This window comes from Globicephala melas, chromosome 5 (genome assembly GCF_963455315.2).
Source record: "Globicephala melas chromosome 5, mGloMel1.2, whole genome shotgun sequence".
Classification (NCBI taxonomy): Eukaryota; Metazoa; Chordata; class Mammalia; order Artiodactyla; family Delphinidae; genus Globicephala; species Globicephala melas.
The window spans coordinates 109,429,520-109,447,738 of record NC_083318.1 but is presented as its reverse complement, the minus strand read 5'-3'; the positions used below and the strand labels follow the sequence as shown (position 1 = coordinate 109,447,738).

Here is an 18,219-nt window from a genome sequence, read left to right as displayed (position 1 = left end):
GATGGATATTTGGGTTGTTTTGTATTTTGTACTATTAAAAATATTACTGCCATGAAAAAAAAAAAGAAAGAAAAAGTGGGTTCCCACTAGTATCAGTTTGTAGATTTAAATTAATTAAAATGAAATAAAATTAAACTTTCAGTTCCGTAGTCGCTGACACCACATCCCAAGTTCCAGTAACCATGTATGGCTAGCGGTGACTGTGTTGGACAAGTGTAGGGCTGGAGATTATCTCTTTGGGCTCCAAAGCCAGTCTATGGGCGCCATCTTCTGATTCTTTTGCTTACCTTGTAAAGGGACATCTACTTTCAATGGAGTCACTAACTTGCACTTTCGTATTCATAAGATATATGAGCATTTTCTGTGGCCTAAAATCACCTGTCATTTGTTTTAAGGGTTAGGGGTAGGGAATTGGAAGTTTGACTTGGGTTTCAGTCCCAGCTCTGCCAGTGAATGATTTTACTTCATCTCTTTAAGCTTCAGCTTTCTTGTCTATAAAATGGGTGTTCATTCATTTATTCATTTGTTCATTCCCTCATTCAACAAATATTAAGTAGTTTCTGTGTGCCAGGCCTAGCAGATGAAACTCCTGCTCTTAATGGAGATGAAACTCCTTCTCTTAATGGAGCTTACATTCTACTGGGGGAGATGGAATGTAAATTAATAGAAGTGAAATATAATATATGCTAGATGGTGACAGTTGCTACAAACAGAAATAGAACAGGGTCAGGGAATGAGTGACAAGATCGGAAGGTGTTTCCTGTCTGTTTTACATGGGGTAGACAGTAGACAGGGAGGGCCTTTGTGTGGAGGTGCTGTGTCGGCAGAGGCGTACATGGAGAGAGGAAGGATAGAGGAGGCAATCTGGGGATGGAGGATCTCCGGGAACAGCCCGTCTGGCAGGAGCGGCACAGTCCTGGAGGGGGAGCAGTGAGGAGAGCGGGAGTACAGTGGGTGAGGGCCCGTGCAGCCATGGTGCCAAAACATACCTTGCGGGGCTGCTTAGAGGATGGAGTGAGATGACGTTTGTGTGCTTTGTACACATTAAAAGAATAATACGCCATAACAAGTGAGGATTGTTTTAGGAATGCAGGAGGGTTCAGTAGTATGAAATTTATTAAAGATATTCATCATCTTGTTAAATGTAAATAGAAAAAATCATATGATCATTTTTATACAAAAAGACATCTGATAAAATTCAGTATCATTATTGATTTTTTAAAAAAACCGTCAAAATATAGTAGGAAAGTATTCTTAGTAAAATATGTCTTTCTCAATCTAAAAACCATCTCAGGCTTAATAGGAAATTTGAGACCATTAAAGCCAGAAACAAAATAAGAATGTCCACTATTTTCACTCTTTATTAATGGTGTTTTGGAATCACAAGTTAATGTAGGTGGTCAACAGAAAGAAAATAAAGTTATAAAGGTATAAAAGCTAGTCATATATTCCTATCATTTCCAAATAAATGATAGGAATATATGACTAGAATACCCAAGAGAATCAAGTGAAAAACTAATTATAAAGAATAAGACAATTTATGAGATAATTTATAAATGTGCCTGGATACCAAAGTAATATGTCAGCATTCATAGCTTTCATATATACTAACAACTAGTTTGAATGTAGTGGAAGAAAAAAGTTACCATAAAAAGGATAAAATACCTAAGAATAAACTTATAAAATATGTATGATGTGTGTGAAGGAGTTTAAAAATGCTCCTGAGGGATACAAAAAAGATATGAAAAGGCCTGTCGTATTCTTGGATATAAAGATGCCAGTTCTCCTTAAATTAATGTGTATGTTTAATGTAATTCCAATAAAAATAACAACAGGACTTTGGGGGAGCTAAACAACCTTATTCTATGCTCACATGGAAAAATAAGTAAGCATGAATAGGTAGGCCAATTCTGAAAAAGAGATTAAAACATACTATAAGGCTACAATAATTGAAACGTTTGTGTTACCAAATATCAAGTTAATTGGAGAAGGATGCTGTGTTTAGTAAACAGTGGTGGGATAACCAGGTGGCCATCTGGACGGGGGAAAGAAAAAGCTATTTAGAGCAATATCTTAAGTGTTACGCCAAAATTGATCTATATTAAACAGAAATTTTAAAAATAAAGTATATTATAGAAGAAAACATGGGAAAGTTATTTTATAATCTTGGAGCGTATATGGCCTTTCTAAGTAAGACAGAAAAGAGAGAAGCCGTAAGAGATTGATAAACTTGATTACATTAAATAACTAACAGAAAAAATCCTGCATAAGGGAAGACAAAGAACAAGAAAATGGGGAAAAAATTTTGCTCCTCATATCACAAAGGGACTGATTTCCCTAATAAAGAGCTTCTACAAATCTATAAGAAAAAGTCCAACAACCCAGTAGAAAAGTGGACAAAGGATATAGTCTACAGAAAGAGAGATAACAGTGTCTTTTAAACATATGAAGAAGATGCTTAACTCTGCTCATTATAAGAGATAGTCACATTAGAACTAAACCGAGGTACCGTTCATCACTATTAGATGGGCAAAGATTAAGAAGTTCTGTAACCTACTCTGTAGAGATAATGAGCGCAAAACAATAGTCTCTTTAGTGGGCAGTTTGGCAAAATCTCATACCTTTGACTAGGAGCTCCAGTTCTAGAAATTTATCCTAGGTACAAATATTGAGTACATTCCTCTAGATATACATACATTCATATATACTATGAATGTATCCTACCTATACATACATATTACATTCATGAGAAAATGATTTATGTACAGAGATACTTATGTAGTAATGTTTATAAAATGACTAAAGATTGGAAACAACCAAAATGTTCATCCATGGGAGACTGAATTAGTACATTGTGTTACTGTACCGCTGTACATTAGAAAACTGTGCAGTCATAAAAAGATACCAGTGAATCTCTTTATGTGTCATTTCCAATATATGTTGTTTGGTGAAAAATGCAAGGTACAGAACAGTGTATGTGATATGTTTATTTGTTAAAAAATGTTTTCTTGTTTATGAATAGATACAGGCTCTGGGGAGTATAATTTGAATTTGAATACATCCTACCCCTTCTCAAAAAAAAATTGTAGTTAGCACAGTGCCTTGCACTTAGCACTTATTACTTGGTGGTGGTGGTTGTTATTTTCATTGTAATCACAGGGTCCTTTACCGCAAGAGTTGATTTTTTTTTTTAAGATTTATTATTTATTTATTTTTTAGGCTGTGCCGGGTCTTAGTTGCAGTACGCGGGATCTTCGTTGTGGTGCGGGATCTTTCGTTGTGGTGAGCGGGTTTCTCTCTAGTTGTGGCGTGTGGGTTTTCTCTTCTCTATTTGTGGGATACAGGCTCCAGGGCATGTGGGCTCTCTAGTTTACAGCACGCAGGCTCTAGTTGAGGTGCATGAGCTCAGTAGTTGTGGTGAACGGGTTTAGTTGCCCTGTGGCATGTGGGATCTTAGTTCCCTGACCAGGGATCTAACCCTGTGTCCCCTGCATTGCAAGGCAGATTCTTTACAACTGGACCACCAGGGAAGTCCCAAGAGTTGATTTTTAACAGTTGGGTCTGGAAGAGGAAGCCAATCTCACTATAAATGCTGCTTAATGGATGCCATGTTATTCATCAAAAATGCTATATGTGCTTCCTGAAGGATGCTTCTTGGAGAATGTCAGTACAGGTTCTGCAAACAGAAGATGTCAAATAAGATTGGGAAACGTTGTATATATTAAACAAAACTAAGTGGGCTTCTTTCCTGTAGGCCTTCTTCGAGCCTTTATACACATGATGCGCTTTGTGAATGTTCAAGAGGGATATTTTAGAATGTCGCATTTTCCAAATCTGCTTGATTACACAACCTTAAACAACAATGACCACTACATTTTTTTCTTTAAGAAACATCTTAGGAATAGTTGTTACATTGGGAAATAGCACTTAATACTTAGATTTTGATTTTGTTAATCTTCGTTATTCATTTTTTTTTTTTTTTCTTTAAACGCGGGCCTCTCACTGTTGTGGCCTCTCTCGTTGCAGAGCACAGGCTCCGGACGCGCAGGCTCAGTGGCCATGGCTCACGGGCCCAGCCGCTCTGCGGCATGTGGGATCTTCCCAGACCGGGGCACGAACCTGCGTCCCCTGCATTGGCAGGCGGACTCTCAACCACTGTGCCACCAGGGAAGCCCCGTTGTTTATTTTGATCAGTCAGTATCCTTGATTCATTTCTGAGATGGCTGTAGTCTGTCTCTGTCTGCTCTTCCTCCTCGGTGATGTGCTGTAGCTCACTCATTTGTTTCATGGTTGGGACCTTCCCAAGGTGATCCAAATTACACTGTATTTCTTGGGTGAAGAAGAGAATCTATATAATTAATGTAAAATCTCAGGGATTGATTGGATGGAAACTGGAGGTTGAAGCTTCATTTGGTTCCACTTTTCCCAAAGCTTTAAAAGCTTTGCTGTTTGAGGGAAATGAAATAGACTTAATGGGTAGATAGTTGAGGAATTGTGAGTTTAATGTGGAGAAGATCGCATCACCGTGGGTTGGAAGATACGGGTTCTACCTCTGTCTTCCCTAAAGTCACTTAGCTTCCCTGTGCTTTATTTTTATCATCTATAAAATTCAGGGACTGAGTTTAGATCCAACCATTTTAAGACTCTTGAGTTATTATTAATATTCTTTTTTAAAAATTAATTATTTTTTAAATTATTTATTTTTGGCTGTGTTGGGTCTTTGTTGCCACACGCAGGCTTGGGCTTTCTCTAGTTGCAGTGAGAGGGGGCTATTCTTCATTTGCAGTGTGTGGGCTTCTCATTGTTGTGTAGCACGCACTCTAGGCACGTGGGCTTTAGTAGTTGTGGCACGTGGGCTCAGTAGTTGTGGCTCATGTGCTTAGTTGCTCTGTGGCATGTGGGATCTTCCCGGACCAGGGCTCAAACCTGTGTCCCCTGCATCGGCAGGCGGATTCTTAACCACTGCGCCACCAGGGAAGTCCCTTATTAATATTAAGTGGAATAGTGAAGACTGTGGGCCTGGTAGAACATTTTGTTCTTCTCTGCAAGTTTCCACATAACCTGTCACAGTTCGGCTCTTTTGGAGAATGAAATTATTCAATAATTAACTCATCGTCAACTCCACGTATTTGAAAACTTGTAGTTGATTGATTGATTTGTTAATTACTCTCCAGGAAAGCACTTGATTATAACACGGGTCAGTTAATCCAGTGCTATGGAAAAATCCACACCTCCTGTAAAAACGCCCCTCTGCATTCATTTCGTCGATACAGAGAGAAATCTGTGATGTGGATATTAATTCTCTCTGCCCACAACACACAGCGTTCATTTGGCGGTTTGCTGTGCTTTTTGTGCACTCTTTGCCTGTTAACAGATTTATGCACTCAGCACAGTAGAGGTCTGAATTCACTGAATTTATGCCATCTGGAAATGAGGTTTAAATTTTGTTCCTCTGTTGAATTTAGGGATGTGACATAGCCACTGCCCAGAAGGATTCTGAGGCTGGATTTGGTTTTGCTGTGTGGAGATAGCACGTTTTGTTAGAAGGAAAGCACTTGCCTGGGCAGAGATTTGAGTGTGACTGAATTGTTAACTGCCAACTTCCCCACATTTTAGCAGGAGACATACTTTGTTTTTAAATGAGGTGATAATGAGAGAATTACCAAGACCCAGTGAATTTTAAGAGAGTCCTTTCCCTTTACTTGAGTTTTGTTTAACCTTGCTTTTGATGTCATTCTGTGCATCACTGTCAAGGGACTCAGCCTCCTTTGAAGTCTCAAAGTGTGGCTGCTAGCGGAATCACGATGGTAAAATATGAGTGGTTCTCAGTAAAGCCCTGACTGATACACAGGGAGGCATTATTACCTAACTAAAAGCATACGTGTGTGAGTGCCTACAATGTAGTGGAAGGGGAGAATGTATGTTAATGGACACTGAAGTGGGAGCAGTATTTCTCATGAATTAGAGATGCCCTTTCGTAATTCAAGAGTCACAGAATGAGAAAAGGCTTGAAATCACCTGAAAAGCATCTGGAAGCAATCTGTAATTCTTAAGAGGCGGTAGGAGAGCCTGTCTCTCTCCAGGACACGATGATAAAACAGTTCATATGGTATTATGGAAGAAGTAGAATTCTCTTGCTTGTAAGCCATTTTAAAACGGCTTGCGAATAAATGCCCGGAGATTTGATTATGAATTATACTGCAAGGTCCCAGGTGCTTTATAATTTTTTTTTTTTTTTTTTTTTTTTGCGGTATGCGGGCCTCTCACTGTTGTGGCCTCTCCCATTGCGGAGCACAGGCTCTGGACGCACAGGCTCAGCGGCCATGGCTCACAGGCCCAGCCGCTCCGCAGCATGTGGGATCTTCCCAGACCGGGGCACAAACCCGTGTCCCCTGCTTCGGCAGGCAGACTTTCAACCACTGCGCCACCAGGGAAGCCCCCAGGTGCTTTATAATTGAGTAGAGTGAAGAGAGTGGATTTGAAGGTACTGACAAAATTTTAATAAGAAGAATTTGTTTATTTGCTTGTCAAATGTTATCCTTTGCTTCTCATGCCCCATACGCACTCTTTGGTGCCCAGGCATTACAACTGTGCCTAGTTTTGAAGCTTTAGGTCAAGTTGAGGTCCCTTCCTCCATTTTTTTCCCTTTCACAAAACATTTGTTATAAGAAAAGGTATTGCATTCCAAGTCTTTGAGACATCTATAGGTCAAACACACACACACACACACACACAAAACCTCTTACAGTGACTTATAGGGAACCATCCTTTAATATACAGGGCTGTTCCAGAAAAATTATTATGTTAGTGAGTGGTGCATCCTTGCTACGCAGAGATTTTGAAAAGACCTATTTGTTGTACTAGACTCTGACTTGAATTGCTCACCTTAACCCATCTAAAGTCGGGGAAATTTCACTTATAAATACTTCTAACTATATCAGAACAAGTTGCTTCTTGTTTCTTGCTTTGCGTAAGTGATCGTGATCATATGTAATTACAGCATTGTACTCTGTTTTTTCTTTCTTCTTTATGTGATAAATGGCGTTTTCTCACTTTATTAAAACTCAAAATTTTCTGACAGCTAACAAAATCGTGGTTAACTAAATTATGTCTTTTTGTCACATTTACTTAACTCTTCTTCCCCAGTTATTGGGCATTTAAATGGTTCCCATGCTTTAACTAAGTATAGTATTTATTGTTTTCTTAAAAATTGTTTTTTCTTGGTCATTGTCTCTAGCTTGCACCTGTTCTGATCTAGAATAGCGGCTTCTCATGGGGTTTGTTCAGCATTTGCATTAGCTTCTGCCTTTCATGCTCTAACCGCTTGGGGTTAGTCTCTTTGCTGTCCTTTCCGGGACACCTCTTCTCTGCACTGTTTATCTTAGGTGGGATAATTTCCCAGCCTTCTTTAAGCTTATGTTTTTCTGCCTGTACAGTAGGGATTAAGCCATGCATTTGTATTGTGAAACTTATCTTCCCAGTTAGGCCTGATGATATGAAATGTGCGTCTAAGACCAAAGTAAACTTTACCCATGGGATGGCAGAAACTAAACTTTCAACTCTCAGTGTTTGGATAGGTCAGAGGTACCAGGGAATATTTGGGGAGTATCACACTTTTAAAAAAGTAGGTTACGAAAGTTATTTGTGATCCTCTCCTTGCTATTTTATATTTTGTTGTCCTTATACTATGATGCTGCTGATGCATGGATATGGATTTATTTAGTTTCACATTTTTTTCTCTTCTAAAAGAAGTATATAATTACTTACCATCTCTTGGAGGACAGAAGAATCCTTCTCTACTTTCTGCTACCCAGTAGGAGTCTTTCATTTCTGGCTAGCATTCAGAATTCTAAGTAAAGATTTGATTTTTGCATATAACTTAAAAAATATAAAAAATATATATTTATTTATTTATTGGTCTGGCTGTGCTGGGTCTCAGCTGTGGCACGCAGGATCTTCGTTGCCCCTTGCGGGATCCTCATTGTAGCATGCGGGATCTTTAGTTGTGGCATGCAGGCTCCTAGCTGGGGCACCCGGGATCCAGCTCCCCGACCAGGGGTCAAACCCTGCCACCTCCCCACTCCCCCACGCCCCCTGCCACTGGGAGTGTGGACCCTCAACCGCTGGACTACCAGGGAGGTCCCTTGTTTATAACTTTTTTTTAATAATAAGTGCAATCTGAGGAGAACCCACTCAGTGCACAACAAATGGTGGTAAATATGGGGGAGAAAAACTGGAGAAATTTAGATTGGGTTTTTTTTGTGGTGTATCAATGATTCTGGGGCTTTTTTTTTTTTTAATTCCTTTCTGTAGACTTTGGAAGTCTTCTTCTGGGCGTTGCCAGCAGTGCCAAGTGTTGGAGAAATCTTTTCTACCCCTCTGATAGAGTGAAGTGAGCAAACGCAACCTAGCAGAAGGCTCGTGAACAGAGCACTCACAGGTAATGTCGTCTTTTCTTATTACTATTGAGATGTGTTCAGTGATGTTCAGTAATAAACTTAAAAAAAAGTAAGCCTACTTGAATTTACACATCCAAGTGTTGACAGAAGAAAAATGCACAACCTGGAAGTTTCGAGTTAAATTTTATTCGGGGACCTTACTGAGGACTATAGGCCAGGAGACAGCCTCTCAGATACCTCTGAGGAGCTGCCCCAGAGAGTTTAGGGAGGAGCCAGGATGCATAGGCGTATTGGGCTGGAACAAAAATGTAGTTGAACATCAAAAGATAACTGCTAATCACAAAAACAGACATTGCAAGTTAATGATTTTAATGCTTTTCTGTGTATGGGGAGATGTAAGAATCTGGGCTGAATGAAATTATTCCTTAGATATGCATCTTAACTATCTAGGGCCAGTATCCAAAGCACAAAATGCTTCCTGTTTTTCTCTATCCTGAATTCCCCTCAGTGGTGGTGGGGTGGGATGCTGCAGCAGCTGATGGCTTGGTCCTTGTTTACTAGAATGGCAGCAACATTCTTTGTTTACTGGAATGGCAGGCAACATTGCCTGTCCACAGAGGTGAACATTATCTTGTTCAAAGCAGTGTTTCTGAGAGGCTACACTCTCTCCTCTTCTCAAAACATTTAAACATTTTTTCTTTGGGAACTGCATCTTGATCTTCTGGTAGCATTCTTTTAAACATCCTATTTTCTTTCTTTTTAAAAAAAAATAATAATTAATTTTTGGCTGTGTTGGGTCTTCGTTGCTGCACACGGGCTTTCTCTAGTTGCGGTGAGTGGGGACTACTCTTCGTTGTGGTGCACGGGCTTCTCATTGCGGTGGCTTCTCTTGTTGTGGAGCAGGGGCTCTAGGCACGCGGGCTCAGTAGTTGTGGCGCATGGGCTTAGTTGCCCCGCGGCATGTGGGATCTTCCCGGACCAGGGCTCGAACCCGTGTCTGCTGCATTGGCAGGCGGATTCTTAACCACTGTGCCACCAGGGAAGCCCCTATTTTCTTTCTTTTTAAACTACATTGGAGTATAGCCGATTAACAATGTTGTGATAGTTTCAGGTGCACAGCAAAGCGACTTGGCCATACATAAACATGTATCTAAACATCCTATTTTCTGTGGTGGCAAATCTCAACCCTGTGAGGGTGTATTTGGGAAGTAATCTAAATGTCTTCAGAGCTACGGAATCTGGGGAGTTCTAATTTTGATCAGGAGCAATAACGTAATGAAACCAGTTTCTCTTTTTATAATTGTATATGTGTTTGAAGGCTTATACACTGTATTGAAAGTTAATTCTCGAAAGAGGTGACTCTAAGTTTCAAGCAATGGTAGTCTTGTTAAAATAAGTGATTAGACTTGTATTTTACAGAGAAGCATATGCTATTTATTTGTATATAAATGTTGGTATTCTTTCTTATTAAAATTGATCAATCAGTCTATCTGTCAGTATTGTAGAAAGGATTCCTGTGTTTATCAGGTTGAATAAGATGATATTTAACTTCCTCATAAGGTATACCTCTAAGGCACTGTAATTAGCATCTTATTAGAGGTGTGTTTTGCATTGTTTCTCAAAGCCTTGTTAGAGTGCTTGTTAAAAAGCACATTGAAAATACAAATTAGTAGGCCACCATCTAGTGTGTCAGAATCTGAATCAGAGTGCTAGGGGGAAGGGTTTGGGAATCTGCGTTTTACAAGTAAATACCACCCAAGATTGACACCCCCAATGCAATAAAAGCATAGTTGTACCTAATCTTTGTATTTTTGGTTTTAAAGGTGTTGTAATCACCTTAATTTTTGCTTTGAATAAAACAGTGCCAGTACTTTTAGTATACTGTTGTGACACAGGGTTATGTTCTCAAATAGCTTATTATTAGATCAAATTAAGAATGTAACTGAATAAAGCTATACTTTGAACTTTATGTCTAAATTCAAAATGGATATATTTTTCATTGGATGCAAATAGATAAATCTGTTTTTTAACCTCTAGATGCTGAATACTAAGTTTTTTGAAATATCTTTATGAAATATCTTCTTAATTTGCCAGTAAGTCGTACGTCAGATATCTTATTCAGATGGAGGGTAAAGAGTAACGGGGTAGTGTCGTGGTCCGAACGCGGGTTGGAAAAGAATCTCCAGACACAAGGCAGAATGTAAAGAAGATAGAATTTATTAGAGAGAAGGGTCACTGCCAGAACAGCGGGCTGACTTCCTAGTAGTCTGGGAGAGTCGAGCCCAAACATGTGCTATTGATCAGTTTTTATAGGCAGAAAATAAAAGAACGGTCCAAGGTGAAAATTTCGTTTACTGATTGGTTGAGGCACATATACCTTCCTTCTATAGGGTGGGAGTGGGACAGGGCAGATGCCTTTCCTTATTTGGGACAGGTCCCGTCGCCCAGGTGGGCTCAGGAATTTCGTAACCACCGCAACTTGGTGGGGAGGGCGATTAAGAGTCAGGTAGGGGGTGTGACGTTGAAACTTTTTCAGGCAGAGTCGTCCTTTGTCCTTGAAGCACCATTGTCCTTGGAGCACCAAAGGTAGGTATTAGAGGCCCCTGGAGTCTGTGCTATGCTACTCTAGCATCCAGTCAAGCATTTTTCCGTAAACATTGTGATGAAAGCTTTGCTGTGCAATTTATGGTTCAGACAGGTGAAATCCTTTCTTTATAGAGCTCTGAGATTTTATGAAGCTCTTTGAATACCCTACATGAAATGGAGTATTAACATCAAGTACTAGACTTTGATGCCATGTTATTTTCATTATCATGTGCATTCTTTAGTAACCCTTCCTATAAAGTTATTAATTTTACAGAATGTAAGCTTTGTGTATAAAATGTGTTATTTTTTAGATATTTTCAATTCTACAGATTATACCTTTACTTTCAAAGACATATATAATATTATAGCATTCTGTGCATGTTAATATTAAGAGATAATACACTTTATGTAAGATAAAAATGTGACTATAGATTTATAAGTTAAGTCTATTGCAAGAAAATATTTCATTAAGTTTATACTTAAAAAATTGTGTTAAAATACACAACACAAAATTTACCATTTTAACCATTTTTAAGTGTATAGTTCCAGTATTGTTAAGTATATTCACATTATTGTGCAACCAATTTCCAGAATGTTTTCATCTTGCAAAACTGAAATTCTCTACCTATTAAACAACTCCCCATTCTTCCCTCCCCCAGCGCCTGGCAACCACCATTCTACTTTCTGTCTCTATGAATTTAACTCTTCTAGATACCTCATGGAAGTGGATTCATACAGTGTTTGTCTTCCTGTGACAGGCTTATTTCACTTAGAGTAATGTCCTCAGGGTTCATCCATGTTGTAGAATGTGTTAGAATTTCCTTCCTTTTTAAGGCTGAATAATATTCCATTATACCCACACGCATGCACACACATACACACACACATAAATACACATACACACCACATTTCGTGCATCCATTCATTCATTGATGGACATTTGGGTTGCTTCAACCTTTTGGCTATTATGAATAATGCTACTTGTACATGGGTATATAAATATTTGTTTGAATTCCTGCTTTCAGCTATTTTGGGTATATATCTAGAAGTGGAATAGCTGGATCATATGGTAATTCTATTTTTAATTTTTTGAAGAACCACCATAATGTTTTCCACAGCAGCTACACCATTTTGTATTCCTACCAATAGTACACAAGCATTCCAGTTTCTCCATATCCTTACCAACACTGTTTTTTGTTTTGTTTTGTTTTTTGATAGTAGCCATCCTGATATCTCATGGTTTTGATTTGCATTTCCATAATGATTAGTAATGTTAAACATCTTTTCATATGCTTGTTAGCATATCTTCTTTGGAAAAATGTTTAGTCAGTGTCCTTTGCCCATGTTCTAATTGGATCATTTATCTTTTTGTTGTTGAGTTGTAGGAGTTCTTTACATATTCTGGATATTAACCCTTTATCAGATATATGGTTTACAAATATTTCCTCCCATTCTGTAGGCTGCCCTTTTACTCTGTTAATTATGTCCTTTGATGCACAGAAGTTTTAAATTTTGATGTAGTCCAATTTGTCTGTTTTCACTTTTGTTGTCTATGCTTTTGGTGTCTTATGCAGGAAATTATTACCAAGTCTAGTATCATGAAGCATTTCCCCTATGTTTTCTTCTAAGAGTTTCATAGTTTTAAGTCTTATTTTAGGTCTTTGATTCATTTTGAGTTACTTTTTGTATATGGTGTAGAGTAAAGGTCCAAATTCATTCCTTTGCATGTGCATATCTGGTTTTCCCAACACTACTTATTGCAGTGAAGTTTGTATTTTTAAAGACAGTTTAGGATAAGGAAAGGACAAACAGACAGTCATAATGTCACTGTTGGATCTATGTAGCAATTCCCATAAAGTCTCTTTCTTCTAATTAAGAATATATTTCAGAAACAAAACAGTATTGCATAGATTTGAAGCTCACCTTAGACTGAGATTTAATAATTGTAGGTAAGCATAGAGCCTGTGTTTAAGTTTTATGTTAGTTATTTGGTGGGCAATGACTTATATTTGGAATTTGATGATGGTAAACTCTGAGTTTTGGTCTTCAGGTAGGGGTGTGTGTGTGTGTCTGTGTGTCTGTCTGTTTGTGTCTGTGTCCTTTTATAGGGCTTGGCCAATGAGAGATCCTCTAATGTCTTAGGAAGCTTTAGTTTCAAGGCCAGAAGCAGAATCGACATTCTTATGATGAAGAATAGCCTGTAATGAATCCTGGGAAAAACCTAAGCCAGCTTGAACCATTCACCTGTCTGGGTAGCAGAAGTTACTTAGATCCTGTTTTTGCCTCTTAGCTCTAAATAGCAGTATATGTGTTGACAGAATGATATTTACACTGGCTTTGAAAAGGTCAAAAACCAGATATTGTGCCTTTGGAAGTCAGGTTATTTTGGGGAAGACAGGAGGGTGTTGGGAGTTGGGTGGGGAGAGTACAAAAGCAAATATATGTAACCAAGAGGAAAGCCTGGGCAAGGATACTTAGAAGGTAGAGGGAGAGCTTAGCTGGATGTAGGAGTAAAATGGATAACGAAAGGATCTAACACTTAGGTGTATTTCTTTGGAGGAAATGACAGCGGATACTAGAGGTAGCACAGTAAGAACCACAAGTGGAAAATGGGTTTGAAAAGAGGTGAAGACAATATGATGTAATATGTGCATGACAGTCCTGAGGAGATGCTGTCAGTGGAATTCATCGTTATGGATTTTGGATGTGTTCTCAGAACAGTGAGACAAATAGCAGGTAGACAGAGGCAATTACAGATATTCTGAGCTGTTGAGAGAATTCTGTATTTGAATGTAGTGTTTCAGGGCTAAGGGCTGTCTATATGAGAAAAGAGGAGCAGTTAGAGTAGCCTTGGAATGCTGTTCTTTCTAATGTAATACCAGAATGTCTGAGTCATACAGAATTGAGGTGGTGAGTGAGGAATGTTTCTCCGTGGCTTCCCTGGCTTTGTGTGGGACCAGTGGGAAACCATTTTCAAAAGTTGTTTTGAGTTAAAATTTAGCCTCAAGACTGTTTTGGGATGTTCTGAGTAAATAACACAAAAAAGAGACTTAAAAACGACTTCTCACAGTCAAATAATCAAACCAGCTGCCTAATGCTGTCATTCTGAAATTTGTTCATTCTGCACATACCTTTTCATAATTTTACGGATTTTAAAATCATGACCTGTCTCTACCTTGTTTTGTGAATTTAGTCTTTTTATTTATTCAGTCATTTTGGTCTCTTCTCATGTTCCCTGACCCTTATAATTTCACTCTAGCTTAGTCTGGGTCTTTTCCAGCTTTCTATGACTCTTCCAATTGACCAGAAGGGCTTAGAATACATGTATGAAATTTATATTTTGTCATGTTTTTCTATTTCACTTTCAGCCTCATTCCTGAAATACCCTGCCTTTTCTTTAAGGGTACAGGCTGCATTGAGTTGATGTACTCAGAGAAGAGTCTCTAATGACTGGTCCAGACCAGAGGTTTGCAAAGTGTGGTCCCCAGGTGAGCAGCAGCAGCCTCACCTGGACACTTGTTAGAAATGTGAATTCTTGGGCTGAATCAGAAACGCTGAGAGTAGAGCTCAAAAATTTGTATTAAACAAGCTCTCTGGATGATTCTGATGCGTTTTAGAGTTTGAGAACTGCTCTAGATGCTCTCGTTAGCTGTGTGCTGTTGTCCAAGCCATTCATTTTCTTTAGCCCTTGGTCTCCTGCTCAGGCAGATCAGGGCTTCCCAAATGTTGGTGTGCACGTGAATTGTCTGGTAAGCTTGTTTAAAAATTGTCAGAAAGTGGTACATTTTTCCTAACCTCGTACCCTGAGATTCTGACTCAGTGGTCTTGGATGACTCAGTTATCTGCTTTTCAGCAAGATTTCCAGAATAGTTCCCATATCTACGATCTGGACCAATGACTATCTCTGTTTCCTCTAAGCCCCAAAGTGATGTGATTTAAAGTGGCTTTTTTGTGTTCAGTAACTGAAGGCTTCGGGGCCAGAACTTTATTTTCAAAATGCAGTTTGCATTATTTTTCAGTGAAGCCATTATATTCTGCTTTCTTTCCTTGAAAAATGTGATTCTTTCTTGGCTACTCAGATTACTGTAGGAGATTTTTCGCAGGCTTATCCTCATTGGTAAGGCAGTCCGCTCACTAAAAGAGCTCTCTGCGTCTTATAAACCTGGAGATTTCACTATGTGGTTCTTCTAGGTAATTTATAAAAAAAAAAATTAGTAAACTGTAAATGCTGGTTCTTAGGGAATACTATTTTTTATTGAGATCTTTTTGTCCCTACCCTTGATTTCCAATCTCTAAGCTGATTCCCTGTGCACTGTGGTATGTCGCCCTTATCTCAATGTCATTCATGTTTTTGTTTCTTTAGTTTTTACGGTACAGCTTTATTAGAATTATTTTTTGTGAGTCTTCCTCTTGTCTCTGTGACTGCTCCTTCCCAGTCTGTTTCCCTCTGTCTATCCTTTGAATGTCGGTGTTCCCTAGGGACTGCCCGAGTTCTTTTCTCCACATCTCACTGGGTGCTGTCCCCTTGGGGCCTGCTTCTTCCTGTCTGCCAGGTCCTTGCTCAGATGTCTCCTTAGCACCACCCTTTATAAAGTAGCATCTGACACTCACAACTCTCCTCGGAGCTGTAGCCCCATGTCATCGGCTGCCTCCTGGATGCCCTGCAGGCAGATTAGGTTAGCATATCCGAGCTTGAACTCATCATTCTTCTCCCCTGGAATCTGCACTTCCTCTCGTGTTCTCCATCTTGGCGAATGGCATCACCATCACCCTTTACATGACTAATACTTATCCAGCATCTTCTACATGCCAGGTCCTGTTCTGAGAACTTCCATGTAACTCCTCACAAAATCCTTTGAGATAGACTTTACTGTTATTCCCACTATACAGATGCAGAAACTGAAGCAAATGGAGTTGAAGTAACTTTCCCAAGGTCACAAAACCATTATCTGGTAGAGATGGAATCCCAGAGCGAGGAATCTTTTTTTTTTTTCTTTTTTTTTTTTGCGGTACGCGGGCCTCTCACTGTTGTGGCCTCTCCCGTTGCGGAGCACAGGCTCCGGACGCGCAGGCTCAGCGGCCATGGCTCACGGGCCCAGCCACTCCACGCCATGTGGGATCTTCCCGGACCGGGGCACGAACCCGTGTCCCCTGCATCGGCAGGCGGACTCTCAACCACTGCGCCACCAGGGAAGCCCCAGAGCGAGGAATCTTAATCATTGTGCTCTGCTGCCTTCCTTTCTCAGTAGCCCAAGCTAGACATCTAGGATTACCCTTCCCCTTTACCTGGACATCTGCTCAGTCCTCTCCAGTCCACCTACTTAGTCTCTCTTCAAAGCACACTTCCATTTCTCTGCATTCCATCGTAGGTATTCTCGTCCGGACCTCCTTCATTGTTTGCCCCCGCTGTTATAACGGTGTCCTCTTTCCATCCATTTCTTTATATTACTGCCAGAGTGTTATTCTTCCTAGCAGTAAATCTCATCATGACACTTGCCTGCATCTGCCAGACTCACCCTCCTCGACTGGTCCTCCAGTGTTGGGCAAGCCCCCTATTATCTACTTCATTGTTGAGCAAGCCCCACCAATTTGGAGGAACAGGACAATTCCACCATTTGAAGAATCTCGCCACAAGGAAGAGAGCTGGGAAGAGTCTCTGCCTCTTTTGGTCCTTAGTTTCTATTTATTTTAATAAAAGAACAATACAAAAAAGTCCGGAGTCTAGTCTGGCCAGAGAGGGAGGGCCTCTGTAATTTTGGAGGCCCTAAGAAGAGTGCTCTCCCACTCCAGTTCTGTGCTCCAGCCGTAGTAAACGACTTGCACCCCCTGTAATATGTCACATTCTCTCTACTTCCTCTGGGCCTTTGCATACGCTCTTCCCTCTTCCTGGAGTACTCTTCCCTCACTGCCCCATTTGCCTGGCTAACACCTTCATCTCCATATTCAGGACTCAGCTTAGATTTCATTTCACCTGGAAAGGCTTGTCTGATCCATTTGCCTTCCAACCAACAGGTTGGGTTAAATGCTTCTTCTTATATGATGTCATAGCATGCCATTCTTTCCCTACCATATGACTCACCAAACTTTGTTTTAATTGTCTGTTTCGGTTGCTTCTTTTTGAGTGGTAACTAGAAGCTGCTACACAGCTTAGGATGATTTCCTCTTAAGTGGTCACAGACAGTTTTAGTAAGTAATTTGCAGAACAGTATGTCAGCACTTAAAGAAATGTATATATATAAAATGTGGATTTGAAAGGAGTCTTACCGCTTTTTGTTTCTAGCCACTTTACATAAAATTAGCAACTTTTTTGGATGTTTTAGGAGATTTAATTACAAGCATCTAAAAAATCTAAATAATTACTTTCATGAATCATTATTGAAATACATTTTCAAGGTATTTGCACTTGTTGATTTAAGAGTATACCTTCTTAAAGGCTCATTGAGATGTACCCTAGAATCTGCTGGTACGAGTATAAATTGCTAGAACATTGGCAATGATATTAAGAAATCTAAAATCTAAATTTTATAAATTAGATTATTTTTAGAATTTAATGACTGGGGAAAATGCTCAGGATGTAAAATTAAATGGAAGGAGAAGGAATCAAGATTTAATTTCAAGTCATTAAATTCTTAAAAAAAATCCAATTTTAATAGTTGTCCTTCATTCCATTATAGGGATGTCCCATACGTATTTAATCCTTCTCTTATTATTGAACACTTTGCTTGTACCCGTTTTTCACTCTTAGAAATAATCTTCAATGAAAGACTCAGTACATTTTTACATAACTTTGTTTAGATTTCTGTTTTTATTTTATTTTACTTTTATTTATTTATTTTCTGGCCATGCCACGTAGCATGTGGGATCTTACTTCCCCCACCAGGGATCGAACCCACGCCCCCTGTAATGGAAGTGCGGATTCTTAACCACTGGACCACCAGGGAAGTCCCTAGATTTCTGGGTTTTTATGATAGATTTATAAAAGAATGAGCGAAAGACATTAAAAATATAGATCTCTTATTTGTTGAAACCTTTTGCCAAGTGTGTGTATAAACACACATAATTATGCTTCCGACTTAGTAAGATTTATGAAATTATTAGAAAGTATAGAAAAAAGACTAGGAAGAAATATATTAAAGCTTTAAAAATAGTTTGTCTCGTGGTGGTGCTTTGAGTGATTTTTACTATCTTTATATTTTCTCTCTCTATATATTGTTGGTTATATATTGCAATGGCT

General features: G+C 39.2%; 1 protein-coding gene across 1 annotated transcript in view; it reads left to right on the top strand.

Moving 5' to 3' along the window:
* Nucleotides 1-18,219, top strand: part of FHIP1A (FHF complex subunit HOOK interacting protein 1A) — a 227,316-nt gene that overhangs the window by 28,400 nt on the left and 180,697 nt on the right. The window contains exon 2 of the mRNA XM_060299695.1: nt 8,314-8,440. The gene's annotated coding sequence lies outside the window, so the exon portion shown is untranslated. The remainder of the gene's footprint in view (nt 1-8,313; nt 8,441-18,219) is intronic.